Source organism: Mus musculus, chromosome 13 (assembly GCF_000001635.26).
Source record: "Mus musculus strain C57BL/6J chromosome 13, GRCm38.p6 C57BL/6J".
Classification (NCBI taxonomy): Eukaryota; Metazoa; Chordata; class Mammalia; order Rodentia; family Muridae; genus Mus; species Mus musculus.
This window is the reverse complement of record NC_000079.6, coordinates 51102178-51121925: the sequence shown is the minus strand read 5'-3', so window position 1 is coordinate 51121925 and position 19748 is coordinate 51102178. Positions and strand designations below refer to the sequence as shown.

At 43.5% G+C, this 19748-nt stretch overlaps 1 protein-coding gene across 7 annotated transcripts in view; it reads right to left on the bottom strand.

Moving 5' to 3' along the window:
- Spin1 (spindlin 1) overlaps nt 1–19748 on the bottom strand; it is a 54629-nt gene that overhangs the window by 30637 nt on the left and 4244 nt on the right. Inside the window, exon 1 of one of the 7 annotated variants that reach the window (XM_017315469.2) lies at nt 256–19602. The exons of the other annotated variants lie outside the window; for them this stretch is intronic. The gene's annotated coding sequence lies outside the window, so the exon portion shown is untranslated. Of the gene's footprint in view, nt 1–255; nt 19603–19748 lie in introns of those variants that run through there. 7 annotated transcript variants of the gene reach the window in all.

The window sequence follows — 19748 nt, the reverse complement described above, 5'->3', positions numbered from 1 at the left end:
TTGGGACCAGGTAGACACATGGTACACACACAGGAAGGCAAAGCACCCACTACACATAAAATAAAAGCAAATCTTTTTTTTGTTTGTTTGTTTGACAGGATCTTTCTGTATAACCAGCCCTTGCTGGCCTCAAACTCAGAGACATACCAGCCTCTGCCTCCCAAGGTTTTCTGAAGTGTGTGTGTGTCCTTCTCACTAGGTTTCAACTATCATGGCAACATTTTCTGTTGCTATTTGAAGTTGAATTTAACAAACCTTTAAGAGAAACTGAGGACTTGAAGCACGGGTCTTCTGTTTTCTGTTGTCGTGTGTATATACATTGTTTACGAGCATGCAGAACAGGGGTGCAGAAATCTGAGGGCAGCCTGGAGTGTCCATCAGTCTTCACCCTGCCCTGTCTGTCTTCTTTAGCTGTGCCTGACCCCATGAGCTGCTGGGGATCCTCCCATCCTCATCTTCCCAGGGGACTGCTGGACGAGATACGAAAGCTATGTCTGCTTTACATGACAAGGACCTTTTACCGCAAAATAATGTGCAGTAAAGTTCCTAGAAAAAAAAAGCCACACCTACTGCTGACTAATTACAACTTCATGATTGTGGAAAGAGCCAAAATGCCAAGTTCTATCTTGAGTAGCTTTAGTCCCTTTACAGACCACTCACAGTCCCCCTAAGTGTCTGACCTAGCTTCCTCACGATGTAAAACCTTTTGGAATATACATACAGAAAGTCTTCATAGAGTACTTGAAACTTGTAACAGATTACCATCTTTGCTGTAGCTTGCCTACCTGATATTTCCACCAATATACTTGAAAATGTCTTGCCTTATGATTTTTTTTGTTCCCAATCCATAAAAATTCTGTTTCCACATTGATACACGGCATTCAGATTAGTCTTTCATAGGCCAGCCACGTTGGTAACAATGCAACATTCTTTCTTATCTTCCAGAGGAACCATCAGTCTAGGCTCCTCCCAACTCCTGTTTAAAACCATCAGGAAATGCAGTCCCCTCGCCAAGACAATGAGTGCTTTGAAAAGTCAGATAAAGAACAGCATTCTGAAAGTAGAACTGCTCTTTTGACTGAACTAATTTAATTCATTCAAGTTTTCTAGAGACACAGATCATCTTTAAGTTATCTTATTATGGTGGTTAGTTTAGTAAAGAAAAAAAAATTAAACAAATGCAGTCGTTTCTAGGATAGCAGATGCTCCTCCCTACCCCAGTGCTCCAGGAAAGTCACCAAGTGGAGATTACTGCCACGTTGCTAAAAAGGATCAGGCGGCTGGAGAGGTGGATCAGTGATCAAGAGCACAGCCTGATCTTCCTCGGTTAAATTCATAGCATCCACATCACATATAGCTCATAGCCATCTGTAACTCCAGTTCCAATGTATCTGACACCCTTTTATGGCTCCTCCAGCTATGGTGGAAATGCATAAAGGAAAGCAATACACCCACATATACATTTAACAACAACAAAAATAAGGTAAGAAATGGAGACCAGACAACAGAAAGGTTCTTAGGTTACCTACTCTCTCTCCCTACACATGCGACCAGGACCCTGACTATGGTGAGAACACACTCAGGAAATCAGTTAAGTACTCACAGCTGACCCTTCACTCTACAAGCTAGGGTCAAACGATCGGAGACTCAAAACATGCACAAGATACAGTGACTATAGAAAATATTCACCAACACACAAAACCTTTCACAGTAATACAGAGTTGGGGGAGATTCTCTCTCTTCTGGAAGTCCATCTTTGTTAATTGAAGCTAACTGCCCACCCACGATGGTTACTGATCTTTAATATAGTTCTCAGGAGGTTAATTTCCAAACAAGATTATCCTTCAATAATTATCCCAAAGATCATTTATAAGATGCTGAATTGGCATAAAAATGCACTGTACTGAGTGGGCACAGCATAGCAAACCCGACTGAGTACTGTGCTTTCCGTGGGCTCTTTCATGCCTTCCACACAGCATGCCGCAGAAGCCACGCCTGCATCACCACGGAAGCATCAACTGGAAACTGAAAAGGCCAGCAAAATACAATACCCTGATCAAGGTCATAGACCTCACTGAAATAAATGCTCTACCATAAACAAACACGCACATAAGCAGGCATGGTAGAGCGTGCCTCTGACCTGGCACTGAAGATGCAGAGGCAGGACAAAGCCCTCGAGGCAAGCCTGAGCTGTGTGAGTGGGGCGGGCACACCTAAACCAATGACAGATATTGTATCACAGAGGTTAAGAAATGGGCATTTCAATTTCTCAGACATCAGGCCTGATGGTTTGGGCCACCGATAATCTGAGCACTCACAAGAGGGTAAGGCAGGAGGTGCTCAAGTATCAGGACAACCTGAGTCTAAAATAACAAGCAGCAATTACCATGTGTGGAGAAGGGACATGAAAAGACTCTGCCAACTGCTATCACCAACACTGTTTTTAAGAAGAAATTTGGTCATTGCTGAAGCAAAATCTTAACACCAGGTCCTCTCTCTCATGAATAATGTGTACACAGGAGTACTAACAACCAAAAAACACCACATGTCAATGGTAATTGCCAAATGAGAAGCTTAGAATTTTCCACCTGTAACCCAAACTTCCAGAGAGGGAAAAAGGGTTGCAAACTCAGCCACCAACGGCCAACAGTGTACCCAATCCTGCCACGTAAGGAAGGCTCACTAAAACAACTCTCTTCAGAGTTTCCATGTAGGTGAGAACAATGGTAGGTATCCCAGAGGGCCTTTGTAATAAACCAAAAATATCGTAAATACACACCTTTCCTGAGGTCCAAGGTATTCGAAAAAAAATCATCAAACTTAATAAAGCACAGCCTATGGGTTACAAAGATGACAACCTAGACTCACAACTCGGCATGAAGTGTTTGTGTCTCCAGGATCTGATACTACAACTCCATGTAGACAGTGTCAGAACCAACTAAACTGTAAAACCAACCTACAGTCAGTGTCCATGAGGTTTGAAGAAAAAGCCCACACTCGGTGACAGAGAAAAATAACCTGTTTGTTCTAGCATGGCAGGAAGAACATACATTATCAAACACATTTACATGAAAAGGGGCATCCAGTTAAAGTCGGACAAGAAGTTGAGAGTAATGTTCTTAGGCTCGGCACTCATTTACAAAGAACAACGTGTTTGTCTTAGAAGTGCCACGGCGCCTGCAATCTAAGCAGCTTTTGAAATCTCTGGTGATAGAAGGTAAAGTACACAGCCAACAACACCTTGATGAAGAGAGAACCTATCCACTTGAACCACGGGAGAGTAATTTCAACTCTTCCCAGTGCAGAGTGCCAAGCCAGTCAAGGATACAGACCCTACTTTAAAAACAAAACCAACACAGGTAGGGAACCACCTGCTGTTACTGTGCAAAGTTGCAAAAGCCTGGCGCTAACCTAATGCCTCCTAACAGTGATGATGTCAGCTCTGGTCAGTTGCTTCTTGAAGGACTAGTTGCCCCAGAGACTGTAACCATCAAAGTGCTGGGAAGAACACACGCATGCCAATGCTCACCCTAGAAAGAACACCTTTTCTTTTCTCTTTATTCCAGACAGGATTTCTGAGTTGCCCTGGAGGTCCTGGGCTCTGTAGACCAGGCTGGACAACTGAGAGATCCACCTGCCTGCCTCCCAAGTGCTGGGATTGAAGGCATGCATCACCACACCCAGTTTTAAATAGGGCATCTTTATCACTCCCTCTGCAGCTCAAGGAACTGCTGCAGCGGAGAGAATGGGAAGAAGAGGGGAGCTACAGAACACTTCTAGATATAACATGGCTGTCTCACTCTTGAATTTTAGCAGCTGTCTGCCTAAAATCTGCACAAGACTGGGCCAATCAGCTATACCACAAGGGTGTGGAGCTCAGGCCTTTCAGCTTAAGGAATCTGAGCATCTCTAGGTAGTTCATGTTGGAGAGGGAGTGTTCTTCAGTGATGCAGCCACTGGTAAGTTGGACATACTCCTGAAAATGACCCTTCATCCATACTCCTTTAGGTAACCTAACCCTAAATAAAATCAGTAAGTTATTAAAAAAAAAATACATGTAAATAAATGACACGGAAAGTGGACAAGGAGCTGGCTGAGAAAGGGGGCAAGCAGGCAAGGGCAGGAGAGATGGAAAGAGGTAATGGGGACCAGTACAATCAATACCTCATAACCAGGTATAAAAGCACCATAATGGAGCACCACTGAGTATAATTAGTATATGCTAACAAACTTGAAAAGGGAAAATTCAGTAAAGAGGCCAGCAAGATATCTCAGTGTAAAAGCAGTTGTCTTGCAAACTTGATGAAGAAACTCAGCAGTGGAAGCTGAGTTTGGAACTGGCTCTGCAGCACAGATACTGAGTTTTAAGGTGTGTCATTTACCATAAGATTTTTTTTTTTTTTTTGAGACAGCATCTCATGTAGCCCAGGATGCATTTGAACCTCTGATCCTCCTCCCTCCACACCTCCCAGTGCTGAAAACATAGATGGGCACCACATCTGGTTTTATAATGAGAAAAAAGGAAGGAGGCCAGGGCCTCATGCATGCTATATGTGCACTCTTATCACGTGAACTACATCTCAATTCCATTATTCCTAATACAATATTAAAAAAACTAACAAAACAGAGCCTGCCAAATGGTTCAGTGGGTACAGGCATGTGCTGCACAAGTCCGGCAGGCTGAACCAGAACCAAAATAAGACTGGAAGGAGAGAAGCAACTCCAAACTTCTCCTCTGACCTCCAAATGCACATTATAACATGTGCCAAGCAGAATCTGGAAAAAGCCATATACAGATATTTGCCTGCTCATTTCAGTTTTCCCAACATTCTTGAAACTTCCCACCATAAAAGGACAGTTACTCTGAGACAAAGTCACCTAAGTCCAGGTGCCAGGCTGGGTGAGAGCCCACTTTGAAGAACAGAAGTCAAGCAAAAAGGGTCAGTGGGTCAATGGCTTTAGAGTCTGTAATTCTGAGAATTGCAATTCAGAACCTTCTTGGGAATAAAATAACACTTACTAGAAATCCCAAGTAAAACTGTTCTAACATACACTATCTAAGCCTAAATAAAGGCCTCTGTACATCAAAGTTAACGTGATCAACGGATGGAGTACCCCATGATAGATCACTTGCATGACTAAAGAAAGTACTTCAAGTTGTTGAAAAACTTGGCTGTCATAAACTTTTAAGTAGTATCTAAGTTCTTCAAAGCCCAAAACACTCTTAACAATTTAAGCAAAATTATCCCTTGGTCTAAACCCACAGATACCAAATTTTGTCAATGACCACAAATCCAGACAGTAGAAACAGCTACACTCGATTTTTTTTAAAACCTTCCTTCTGAAATATAGCACCCCTTTCCCCAGGAAGACACAACACAGTGCAGCTGACTCTGAAAAGCCACCCCAGATCTTACCAACCCTCTCTGCATGCTGTAGACCTCAAAACACCTAAACCCCACCAATTGTGTCAGCTACTAACCTGCTATTCTAGCAAACAGACCTGTGCCAAAGGCACCAGGCACCCAAGCACCAATGACCACGGTGCAAGTCAGGGTTGAGTTCTCAGCTACCCTGGAGAAGCGGAATTATCGATGGCACACCAAAGCTAGCAGCCTTTATGCAGATCCTCAGAAAGTTCCTCTATATCCTGAAACTTCCAAGGATGAGACTGTCTCAGAGTCAAGGTGAGTGCCCAGATAATTAACAGTAATATGATTGGGAAGGGGGGCTGGCCACACAGAGCGACCAACCGAGGGATTGGAGACTGCAGTTTTGAGCCCCAGACAGCAGGCAGACATCTAGGGAAAGGAGATACCAATTACTCAACCAATCAAGATGACACATGAACCATCAGTAGTCTGTGGACACACGGGGTCATGTGAGCTCTGCTGACTGACAGCACTCCATATACTAGTGTATGGCTGTGCCAGGAGTCATCTGACCTGACTCCACAGGAGGATGCCCTCACAACTTTACTCTGAGGACCTCCTCTGGCTGGTCCTTTGTATCCTTTTCTGACACAAAGCTATAATCATAAAAGACTGTACTTTCTCTGTGGCTACTTAGTGAATTATGAAACCACAATGACGCAAGGAGCAGAGACGTTAAGGTGTGTCTCAGGACTTCCTCAACTTTTGCAAGAGAAATTTTACATAACCCTGATGATAAAAATATAGAAGTATACAAATTACATTTATTGAAGAGTCACAAAGAAATTTACTTCAGAACAACTATTTGGTAGACTCTGATTTTATTAATAAAAATTAAAACAAATTTTCATGCTAATAAGAATGCACTTCCTGGGGGCTGGAGAGATGGCTCAGTGGTAAAGAGCACTGATTGCTCTTCCAGAGGTCCTGAGTTCAATTCCCAGCAACCACATGGTGGCTCACAACCATCTGTAATAGAATCTGATGCCTTCTTCTGGTGTGTCTTAAGACAGTGACAGTGTACTCATATACATTAAATAAATAAATCTTTAAAAGAAGAAAAAAGAATGCACCATCACACGAAAGAACAGTACAAAGAATTGGGCCAATTCAGAATGTTTGAAGTTCTGTCCTAATTCTAAATCAAAATTTGCTTAATCATTTTTTAATAAATCCTTTCAAACAGCAACTTTAAAGGTCAAAAATACAATACAAAGCTACACTGGTTTGATACTTACAAGCTAAGAAATAACAGTAGGAAAATAATGTCTTTGTTTTCTGAAGAACAGAAATTTTTGTATATACAGTGAAAACACTGTGACTCCTAACTACAGCAGCTCTAATCTGAGCAAAGACAGCAATTGGACACTGGGGTTGGCTAAACCCCAAGAACAAAAGTACAGTACCAGACTACAACACAGTCAAAGCTGTAACAGACAACACAGGGGAGTACTGTCAAATGCCTCAGATTCATTCACTGTTCTCTGAACATTTTGGGTCACAACACACCCAAACCTTTTGATGCTATTAACACCCTCCATGTTCAGTTCTATGACTCTCTTTAAGAAGGAGTCAAACTTCTAGAACAGATGTGCTTCATAACTAATGGAAATATCTACTAGATACTGTTGGGAGACCATACCATAAGAAAGTAAGCCTTTCGCAGTTTCCCACCCTAATAAGCCAAACGGCTTTGTGTTAAGGAGCAGGTCATCTCCTCCTCCCTCTCTTCCTGGCACCAAAGACCCTAAAAAGCTGAATTATAGTCCTCTCTTCCTTATCTCTTCCTGACTCCCAAGACTTCCAAGGACATGAGTTATGTGCTGAGCCCAGCTTGACACCCCGGACTGTTAAGGAGGAATCTACATTCCAGAGATAAGACTCAGTGCCTCCCGCCTATAGGATTTGGCCTTCAAGTCCCCAGATGCCTGCCTCTTTGTTCTTTGTTAATTCCCCCTCAGCCCCTCCCTATTTCCCCTAGCTGTGTGCTTATAACCTGGCTTTTCAGCCTAATGAACTGAGATCTTGACAGGAATCCTCCTTAGTCTCCCCCCCCCCCCATTTCTCTTGCAGGTTTGCGGTTTACCCACGAATAACTGGGTCCTGCTGGATGAGACAAGATACTTTTTCACATCTTTGGGGCTGGGGGGCGGGGGGGTCAGTTAAGATGAAGGAAAGATTCCATAGCCTTTAGTTCACTTTCTCTAATAATAAAATAAATAAAGTACCACCTTGTGATGGTTTATATATGCTCAGCCCAGGGAGTGGCACTATTAGAAGGTGTGGCCCTGTAAAGCCTCATCTTAGCTGCCTAGAAGCCAGTATTTTCCTAGCAGCCTTAAGATGAAGATGTAGAACTCTCAGCTCCTCCTGCACCATGCCTGCCTGGATGCTGCCATGCTCCCACCTTGACAATGGACTGAACCTCTGAACCTGTAAGCCAGCCCCAATTAAATGTTGTCCTTATAAATAGGGCTTAATGGGCTATCCTAGAAGGGATATAGAAGACTTTGTTACAGAGTGTGATCTGAATTGTACAGACCTGGCCAAGAGGCTTCAGTGAAGAGTTTCTGTTTGTCTGGCCTAGAAGCTGTTTTTGTGGTGTTTTGGTGAAGATGAGTACTTTTTGCTCTAGTCTGAAGAGTCTGCCTGAGGCTAAGGAGAAGAGACTCAGATTGCATTGATAAAGGAAGTCTCAGAAACGCCCATCATGGACTTTGTTCTCTGGTTAAATCTCATGAAGAACATTTTAAACAAGCCAAACAGGCTGAGAAAGGAAAAATATAACATATATGGTTCATGTATTAAAGGGGCACCAGGAAGGGAAATGGAGCGGAATCCTGTATTCAAGGATATTAAATAGAATTAAGGGAGTTGTGATCTTAAGGCAAGATCCCACCCCAAGTTTAAGCTAAATTTAGGTCCAGGCATGGTAGTACAAGCCTTTAATCCCAGGAGGCAAGCAGATCTCTGAGGTCAAGGCCAGCCTAAACACAAATTCTACGTGAAGAAAAACTTAAATCCAGGCTTGGTGGCCTATACCTTTAATCCCAGCCCTTAGGAGACAGGCATCAGATCTTTGAATTCAAAGTCAGTCTACAGAGCAAGTCCCAGGACAGCCAATCTTGGGCCAAGAACGAGTTGGAATACTGAAAGCTGGTGATAATGTAATAGGACAAGGGGGCCATGTTCCAGCCCCAGCAAGCAGCAGAACTTGGTGGCTTTGGACACACACGTGGCTCTGGCTTTAGAGTACAGAATAGAAGGGACTACTGGGACAACTGATACTGGCTAGTGGTGATTTATTAGAGATCAGCATCACTGAGGTGAAATCTTCTGGGGAGTGTTTTCTGAGAGGACAAAGAAGCTATGTTCCAGAGATTGCCAAGATTGTACCTCGTGCTGCAGCTGTACTTAGTAATGTGGAAGTCACCCAGGTGGTACTGGTTTTGAAAGCATGAAGGGGTTGTGAGAGACCATGGAAGGCCATTGGTGAAAATGCTGCCTCAGTTGCAGTTGATGGCCCAGGACTGAAGGGGTCATGAAAATGAGTTGAGGCTTGGCACCATGAAAAGAGCCTATAAGAGGCTATTGGTGAAGCCTGGTTGTGGCAGAAGACTCCAGCGTATTGGAGATGTCCATAGGATGATCACCAAGAACAGCAGCGGCAATGGAGTGGATCAACCTGAGCTTAGAGTGCTACAAAAGGCAAAGATGGAGAAGTGATGCCTGCCTTTTGGAGGAGCCCAGAAGATAGGCTGATCCCAGACATTGAAACAAAAAGCTATAATACTGAAGTAACCTTGGAGACCCCAAGATCTTTGAGATGCCAGAGCTGTGGACTATCTACTGAGGAAAGTTGCTAACAAGGAGTGGAACTAGCCCAGGAGAAAGAAGTTGGTTGCAGTCAGCAAAGATGAAAAAGGAGTTGAAGATCTGACGACCCCTTTGACATCAGACATGGAAATGCAGAGTTTAGAGTTTGCCCAGCTGGTTTCCTGTCTTGCTTTGAGGGTTACAGTTAAGTGATTGGATGAATCTCAGAAGAGATTTTGAACTTCAGACTTTTAACATTGTTGAGACTGCTATAGACTATGGAGACTTTTGAGGTTGGACTAAATATATTTTGCATTATACTGTTGTTTATGTGTGGCCCCCAAACTCATATGCTTGAACAAGCCTTTGGGGGCCAGGGAGTAAAATACGATGGCTGATATATACTCAGCCCAGGGAGTGGCATTATTAGAAGGTGTGGCCCTGTTGGAGTAGGTGTGTGTCACTGTGAGTGTGGGTTTTCAGGCTCTCATCCTAGCTGCCTGGAAGCCAGTACTCTGCTAGCAGCCTTCAGATAAAGATGTAGAACTCTCAGCTCCTCCTGCACCATACCTGCCTGGATGCTGCCATGCTGCCACCTTGATAATAATAGTCTGAATCTGTAAGCCAGCCCCAATTAAATGTCCTTATAAGAGTTGTCTTGGAGCTGGAGAGATGGCTCAGCGGATAAGAGCACTGACTGCTCTTCCAAAGGTCCTGAGTTCAAATCCCAGCAACCACATGGTGGCTCACAACCATCCGTCACAAAATCTGATGCCCTCTTCTGGAGTGTCTGAAGACAGCTACAGTGTACTTACATATAATAAATAAAAATAAAAAAATAATTTAAAAAAGAGTTGTCTTGGTCATGGTGTCTGTTCACAGCAGCAAAACCCTAAGACACACCAGTTATCAAAAGAGAATAAAGAACCTAAAAACTTAACCTAAGAATTTGTTTGAGAAAATGATATTCAAAGGGTGGCCAAGTCTGAAAACAGAGGCAGGAGAGTCAGGGCTTCAAGGTCAACCTGAACTACACCAGACAATGTATCAAAATCCGAAAAGGAGTAAGATGAAGCTGATATTCTCACTGAAATTCAGCAGTAGGGCTAGAATGGACAGCTACACACTAAAGACATTAGAGTCTGGAGATCTTCAATCATTTGGAGTTTGTAGACTGTGTAGACTGATTACTATGCACAGCAACTGGTCAAAATTTCAGGTGTAACTAATTAACTTCATCACTACTACAGTTAAGAATTTTTCAGAAGAAAGCCAGGTAAGTCCAAAATTAAGTAATACTGAGTTAATGTTTAGAGAGAGAGAGAGAATGAGAGTTCCCCCTAAGGAAAACCAAGATGCCTTTCAGGAAGAACATGGGGGTATGTCTCGTACCTTATTTGCTACACACAAGAACGATCTTGCTCAGTAAGGCAAGGTCCTTTCTCCCATAAGTGACCTGTCTGGACAGAAAGGCATGCAGGCAGCCATTGTTTAGCACAGGAATAGACAGTGCTTTTATATTAGTCTCTCCTTTTCTAATCTGCCCTGAAATTGTGCTCAAATTCCCATACCCCTCAGATAGAGGGGGGCCTTCCCTGTTCTAGTCCCCCAAAATCTACTTGAAATGCCACAACGATGCCTTTCCCACTAAAAGCCCTGGGACTTCAGCCACCAGAATTTTACTCTTGCAGGTTAGATCCTGTTTTTAACTCTATTTTTCATGTCTCCTAGCCTCTCTTTCCTCCTGTTCCTGGTAATTCCCTCATTTGAACGCTTTTCTCATTTGAACGCTTTTCTTAACTTAGTCTTAAAGTAACCAGAAACCAGACTATCACTTGACACAGTATACAGAACAGAGAATGTAAAATATAGCATAGGCCTTTAATTCTAGCATTTTGGAAGCTAAGGTAGGAGGATTGCTAATTCGATGATAACCTAGATTACACAGCAAGGTCCACACAGCAGCCTTAGCTACATAGCAAGAATCTGTCAAAGAAACGAATGTCATCATCAGTGTATTAGCTCTACACCTGAGATGTACAAAAACATGGGCTTGGGTATCTGTCAATCACCTTGTATAATACACAAACCTTTATACATCTTTTGTGGGTATATGTTCTGTTCACAATTATGCCAAATTTCTCTCAGATTTTCGTTTGTACAGTGCAAGACTGTACAATCTTCTGATAACTCACTTCATTACATGTCTAGAAGACTGATGGGGCAGGCTGTGAGAAAAACGCCAGAGGATAGCCCTGGGGCTAATTATATTTGGTGTTAATTCCGTTTCCTGTGAGTCAGCACTCAGGTGATTTCCTGTAAACCTTCTTCCCACCTAAATGTATAAAATAAAGGCTAGAGCCGGTGATTGGGCAGAGAAAGAGGGGAAGGTGGAGCTGAAGGTTTGGGGAGAGAAGAGGAGAGGACAAAGGGAAGAAGGAGAAGAAGGAAAGTGGCCTGGAGAAACCACAAGTTCTAAGGGTCTCTCATATGGGAAAGATAGTAGATCTGCCCAATCTGGGAGCACAGCGTGTATTCATATTAATTGAGTTGTATTTTCATTGCAGGGGCATTTAGAGATTTTCGGCAACAAGGAGGAAGCAGAGGTAGGTCACTGTAGGCTGGACCAGAAAGGCCACTCCCACTGGCCCAACAGCTCCCAAGGTCTCCAGCTCAGCTGACTCTGAGAACCACACACCACTCATTGGAGTTGACTTTAAGGTTTCGGTGCTGTCCAGTCAATACCCTCATCCACCGTAGTGTAGCTTCAGGGTTAGACTTCACTCACTACTGCAGTTGTGAAGCAGAGCAGCTGAAGACCCATGTGTGCAGAAGCAGCACCATGGCTGAGCACACTGCACTGGTTTCTGACCCAGGCACCCTCTAGCCTCTCCACCTCACGAACTAAGTGTAGGCACAGGTGGTGATTGCCCTGGAGGCCCTCAGGGTCAATTACCAACATTGAAAAAAGGAGTAAAATCGGTGATTGTTCACTCAACCATCAGCACAAGGTGAATACCTGTACAGTGGACTAAGAACTTTAAACTCACAGCCTTGAGTTCCTTACAGTTAACTCTAGCCATTGTACTCAGAACCTAGAGAGTGAACTAGAAAAGTAATTAAGGGCAAAACTCAAACAATCTCTGCTTTTCTAGAACTCAACCTTCTTGAGAAAACTAGTCAATGTTATCAAGCAAAGTAACACTACTTTTGAGGACTAAACGAAGAATTGCAGAAACCTGCTCATGACTATAGCATGCACCAGACACATCTCCACTCCAATTCACACCCAACAAAGTAAGGCCTGAGCAAAACATCCAGAGGAAGAGAAGGAATTTTAAATAGAAAAGCAACAAATACCAAGATCCCTGATCTTCCCCTCAGAAGGCAGAAGGAAAGGTACACAGGCTTCCCTCGGGCGGCTTAACCACCAGTGCAAACTGAGGCCGAAAACAGTGTAAACGCCACACTGCTCTGAGTAGCGTTATGAAATCCTGCCCTTTGCTGCCCAGAAGAGTAATAACCCTTCTGCCCACCTACCTATGCAGTACACTAACCACCCACACAGGAATCACTTGGTAGGCACAGGGGGTCTCAGATCCACACTACTGCAGAACCTGCAGGCTCATGTTCCAATCTTATTTTACTTACTAAGAGTACACATACAGTAATGTCAGTTTGGATATGCCAAAGGAAAGTCATAGCATACTTCCTTAAACAAAAAAAGTGGAAATTCCAGACTTAAAGGGAAAAAAACCAAAACAGCAAAACACTAGTATGCCAGAGTTGTCGGGTTCTATGGTAAGAGTGAACCCAGGAGATGGTTCAGTACCTAAGAGCCAGCGCTGCTCTTACAGAGGGCCCAAGTTCAGTTCCCAGCACCTCCTTAAGGTAGCTCACAACTGCTGGTAACTTAAGGAGATGTGATGCCCTCTTCTGGTCTCCACCAGGATCCACAAACACATGACAAAAATACACTATAAGACAAACACATTTCTATGGAAATAAAAATAAATCTTTTTTTAAAAGATCTTTAGATTTAAAATTTTTTTAAAAAATGAGAGTCATGCTAATTTTGCTGTTGAACCTCAAACTACAAAAGTTGGTCAAAGTGAAGAGCCACTAAAGCAGGATGGAAGGCAAGCAAAAACAGCATTTCTACCTGATAACAATCCATTGCTCCACAAAACACTGAAGCAGTACCAAGACTTCACCATGGGTCCCCAGAATCGTTGACATCAAGCAACTCATGGCATAAAAGAAGGAAATTAAAACATGTGCTATTTTCTATTTTCAAAACTCAAACACTAAAGGAACAGAAACATATTACTGGGACAGGCAGGACAGATGACATACCAACAGAGATTGCACTATGACTTCTGAAAACTGTTCTGAATTCTGAATTACATTAATGTTCACAGGGATCTGTTGGGGGGGGGGGGGGGGCGAAGCAAACAGAAACACAGTAAGAAAATTAAAACAGGCATCACGAAGTGGCCAGGTCTGCAATCCCAGAATTTGAGGAACTAAGCCAAGAGGGTCATGAGACCCTGTCTCAAAAAGCCAAACATTAAAAATATTATATGAACTGGTAAAGACTAAGCAAGAATTTAATGCAAATAAACCAAACTTATACCACAACTGAAATTTTTTCAAGGGAGCTTTTACTTATTTATTTGTGTGTGTGTGTGTGTGTGTGTGTTCTCACGACAGTCTCATGATGTGTGGAAGCTTATTTTTCCTTCTACTGTGAGACATAAGGATGGAGCTCAGGTGGTCAAGTCTGCCTAAACAAGTGCTTTTACACTACAGAGTCATCTTACCAAGTCAGCTAATATTTTTAGATGGCTTTCTGGTTCAGAATATCAACAATACAACAGATGTAGTTAAGTTTCTAATAAAGACATAAAGAACTGTCAGTCACAGAGCCTACAGCTGTTCTACTAACTTTATTTCCAAACGACTACATATGCAATTCGGGGGAATGCAATTGCACTGATGTTGCTAAGACTACACATTTCAACATCAAAGAAAAAAAGATGAATTCAATGTGAAACCTGAAAGTACTAACCTTGATTCCAGAGCATCAAAGTGTATGTATGACCCAAGTCAGTTCAACGGACGCGGGACAGTAGCAGTAGCAAGGACAGAACAGAGCCGAGAGGCCCTAAACTCCACTCCCAACCACAGGTGCTAAAACTACATAAGCATTGGGGAGGAAACTAAACTTGAACCCTAGACATCTCCCGGTAGAAAAGAAAAACTCACATGTCTAACATTAACACACATATCAAGTGAAGGCCCACTATGCTCTCAAGTTGGGACAAGCTGAAGAAAAGAACTGTGTGATTAAAACACTGGATATATTACAAAAAAATTCCAGGAGTGTACAATTGAGATGAAAGCTAAGTAAACCTCACACACATACAAGAAAAAAGACTACTGCAGAGTACCACAGCTTCTGGTCTGCTGCTGTGATAGAATAATATCCTGACACCACAGCTTCTGGTCTGCCGCTGTGATAGAATAATATCCTGACACAGCGACTTGAGGGAGGAAGGTTTATCTGGCTCAGAGTTCAAGGGAATAAACGCAAATCAAGGTAGCAGGAGGCTGAAGCTGCTGGCCACAGGGCCCCGTGACCCACAATCAGGAACCAGAGATGAATGCATCTGCTCTCTGTTCCCTTTTTTCTTTTTTCTTTTCTACAGTCCAAGATCTCAGTCAGGAACCCATGCCAGCTGCAGTGTGTGGGTCTCCCCACAGCAAGTAACTTCATTAAGATCATCTTGCACAAAGCTCAGAGCCTTTCTCCCAGGTGACTGTCAATTCTGTCATGGTGACAAATCCCAGGAACCATCACAAGTAGGGAAAAAAAATATTCTTTCCCTATTACCTGGGTCAGGACCCAAATCAAGCTAGTTGTAGCAATGTCAGTATACAGTGAGACTGACAAACCCAATGTAAGACATAAAGCCTGAATTTTACAATAAAATGACCACAGGCCAAAACTACAGACATGGGACTGTAAACCTGGAATCCAACACTCTCAGCACTTGGGAAGTGTAGGCAGGAGGAACACATGTTTGAGTCTAGCCTGGACTATGAGAGATCCTAACTTTTAAAAAAGGGGGTTGGGAGAGGGATGGCTCAGTGGTTAAAAACACTGGCTGCTCTTCCAGAGGTCCTGAGTTCAATTCCCAGCAACATGGTGACTTACAATTATAATGGGCTCTGATGCCCTCTTCTGGCACGCAAGTGTACATGCAGATAGAGAACTCATACATAAAATGAATGAATCTTGAAAAAAAAAAAAAACTTTAAAGATATATTAAAGTATTTTGTTTAAATACTTACTAGTCTCAAGGCCTTGTTCATCACAAAGCCTGATCCTCAGTACTTAGAAAAAAAACAACCTTTGTTTTTTCTCTTACTGTGCCAAAATGTGACTAATGCCCACACTGACTAGATCTACTTCAAAATGACATGAACATGCTGGTGAGTCCAGACCAACTTCTCAGCTTCAGCTGACTTCATCGACACTCTAATTAAGAGTTCCACCCACCTTTCATGGTGCTCTACAACATAAATCTAGTCCTGGTCCTATGTTAATAATATGGTTTCCTGTCCTAAAAAATTAAGCACCTGACAACATGTGGAGGCTTCCTTTAGCCCCAGCACTTGGGTGCCAGGTGGCAGGCAGATTTCTGAGTTCAAGGCCAGCCTGTTCCACAGAGAGAGTCCCAGATAAGCAAGGGCTACACAGCTGGGGGTCCACGTTCTGCCTCACAGCTGAGGTGTTGGACAGAACATGGTAGTCTAGCCTGGACTACGAGAGATGCTGACTTTAAAAAAAAGGGGGGGGGGGTGGCTCAGTGGTTAAAAACACAGGGAGGCAAAATGCAGGGAGTGCTTGCTGCCCGAGTCTCCCTGTACACCGCCATCTGGTGCTGGGCTTTAGGGTAGTGTTGAGACTACCTAAACAGGGGTTGGGGTTGGGGGGGGGGGGAGAACAAAATCTAAGATGGGGCAGGCCGAAATTGGGGTTCCCTGACCCCCAGCACCCAGTCACCAGTGGGGTGCTGCACAGAAGAGTCAAGAATGAAGGACTGGGGACCCACGGGCTGCGACTGAGGGCTGAGAACAACAACCAGGGCACTCCAGCTTAGCTCATCAGTGATGGCAGGCAGGTGTCTGGAAGCGCAGAGAGGCCTTCTCCCCACGGGAGGTTTTGATGGAAGAGACAGTCCATGTTTATCCATACCATTAACTGACTGTTCATCATGGAAAATGGATGCATACCAACTTCTCAGGGTGGACCAGAAATTTTGCAGGGAGGAATGTCCAGGAAGGGAAGCTGATTGGCTAAACCTCCAGAATCTCTAGGTACCTCATCAGCATAGAGGAACCAGTTTTGGGCTACATGACCTCCATGGGGAGAATAATTGCGTGTTCTAGGCCAGGAATCTGGCTGGGAGCAGGGAGGCACCTAGCGTCTCAGGAGGATACTGGGTTCTCAAAACGGCTCTACTTCACCAAGTTTCCTGGCATGGTTCAATGTCCCACACACAGTGAAACACAGTCTTGAATAATACTAACAAAAGTCTACTATAAATACCAACTACATTCATGTAAAATACAGTATTCAAAATCTGGCCCCAAATTTGTTCTCATATAAGTATCTGACACATGATACACAGGTGTTATTACATCTCAATGTCCACTGGAGTTACTGTGCACCAAGAATGAACTATAGTGAACTCTGGCCTGCTCCTGATAAGGTACTAGGGCCTCCAGGGAGTAAAGGTAACATCCACTGACTTTCAGCTGGAATTCAAAGCATGAATGAATGCATAAATTCCTCTCCCTGAAGACTATTAACTGCTACCAATGTCAACTCTGTCCCACCCACCACCTCAACTCTTCTTTCCTACTGCACACCATCCTCTTCGCAGATGCTCTTGGGCACATAAACCCATCACTATAACCATAACTATGACTTCTCTATACACTATTAGATTGTACAGACAAACTCATTATTTACTTTAGTCCTGCTATTTTTTTAAAAGATTTATTTCTATCTTACATTCATGGATGTTTTGCCTGTATATATGTGTGTGTGTGTGTGTGTGTGTGTGTGTGTGTGTATGTATGTATGTATATGTGCACCATGTGCAAGCAATGCCCATGGAGGCCAGAAGAGGGCAATGAAGTCCCTAGAACTGGAACTACAAATCTGTTTGCTAGCGTATGGCTGCAGGGAACCAGAGAGGAGTCCTCTGCAAAAGCAGAAGTGCTCTTAACAGCTGAGCAATCTCTCTAACTTTGACTAGGGACTATTTTAAATTAGGTACCCAGTAAAAACAACTTAAACGACATTCAGTATGAAGACACTTCCAAGCGAGCTGTTTAACTTCATGGCGCAGACAAAACTGACCCTAGTTAACTGTGGCAAAGCTGGGAAGGAAGGGGAAGGGATCGACACTGACTTGTCCAGCGGTGGTTCTGGAACTACACCGAGGAAGGAACTCTACAAGTCAATAAAGTTTGGAGAAAGACAGCCTTCCTCCCAGGCTGCAGCTCAGGGGCTGAAGGCTCTAAAGTCTCCCCTCCAGGTCAATGTCCACTGCTGCAGAGGTGAGCTTCACCCAGAGAAGAAGGTACTGAACAATGTTTTACACAACACCAGGCTTCCAAACTCAACAAAGCAGCTAGAAAAACAGACGTTTGGCTGAAAATAAAATACCCGTTTTTAAATATCCTCTATCAAACTGAGGTTCTACTAATGTGCATGCAGATATCATTTCCAACCTCCAAATTCTCCACTATAGGTCTGTGTTGCTTGAAACTTTCATCCACCTGCCTCCTCCATCCCTCAGTATTGGGATTACAGGTGTGTGCCATGCCTGGCTCCCTTCATGTTTTTTCTAACACAGTAGGAAAAAAAAGTGCTGCAAATAAGTCAGTCCAAACCGTGTTAGCTGCCCCAAAGATCAAACTCTACAAAAAAGTTTTTCCAGGACACTAACTCTTACAAATGGTTTAAGGGTGAAATTTTGGACCACCCACAAAACAAAGCAGCACACACAAATCACATCAACCCCACATTACCATTCTCTAGTGGGAGGACACAGCTGAGAGACATCGTAAGGACACAGTCAGAAAAAGTCCAGAAGCCATGGTCTTCCAGCTCAGAGATCAAAACGGAGTCACTCCTATGGAAGCTATCCAAACTGAAACTAAGTTGTTATCTGACCTTCAGAAAAATCAAAGACAACCACATTTCCCCAACAGGCCAGTTCAATCCACAGGACAAGAGTCCCTCAGTGAGGTGCTCTCACTCAGTTTTGATCCTCGGCGAACGCCATCCAGAAGTGACTGGATGTGGAACTAGCTGTTTTCCTATGGGATTTTCCCGGCTTCCACTTTTCGAGGGAAGCAACGTTCAGGCCACAGCTCCCTTTCATCCTTTGTCTTCAGCCCTCTACTGCCCCATAAAAGGAAGTCCCAGGCTCACTAAGAGCAGTATTTTTCAGAGTTCCCAAAATGAAAATGTGAAATGTGATCCTAAGGAGAGAAGAAGAGGGCACCTCATCCCTCAGAATGACAGACCGGCAGGGCCTCAGGCACAGGGCTGGCCGAGCATACCGCCTCAGACTGCTGTTTGCTCTGGAGCTGGCAATTAAAGACACTACCTAAACAGCCACCCAGCCTCTATCCACAGATTGGGGGCACATGCTGGGGGTGTATCCACAACATGAAAGAAATGCCTTCATTCCCTAAAACAACCTATTCTATTTAAGGAACGTTTACATGGTAGGTAGTTTGTTGTACTAGGAGGCAAAACCTGGAGTCCAACATGTATGTGCAGGACAACTGCTCTACCACAGACTTCTGACTTTTTGAAACAGGACCTTAAATTATACAAGCTGTCCTTAAACTTCCAACCCTCCTCAACAACTAGGGTTACAATCCTGTTACTAGGCCTGGTGAAGGGTGACCACCCTATCCTATGTAAGAGATGGGCAGCATCAGAGCTTAGCTATCCCAGAAAGGCTTAAAGCACCTCCTTTGAACACTAAAGTGGGCTTGACTAGAGAAATTCCATAGTGAAAATCTATTTTTAAAAAACCTTAAGCATGGCTCAGCGGTTAAGAGCACTCACTGGCTGTTCTTCCAAAGGACCCGTGTTTGATTCCCAGCACTCCCATTGTCTAACTCCAGTCCCGGGAGTTCAGAGCCCTCTTCTGGACTCCTTGAGCACCAGACACACATGTGGTACACAGACAAATATGCAGACAAAACATCCACACACATATATTTCAAAAATCCTAAGTATAAAAAGACAGCCCCTCACTCGATTGTACTCCAGGCGGAAAAAGGAGAGTGGCGCAAGGCCAGTCTAGAGTACAGGAGACCTCATACAAATTCACTTAGACTGAAAGCCTTTTGCTTGATCCATTTCTTAGGCATGTCAAAGTAGGATTTTAAAGCTAATTT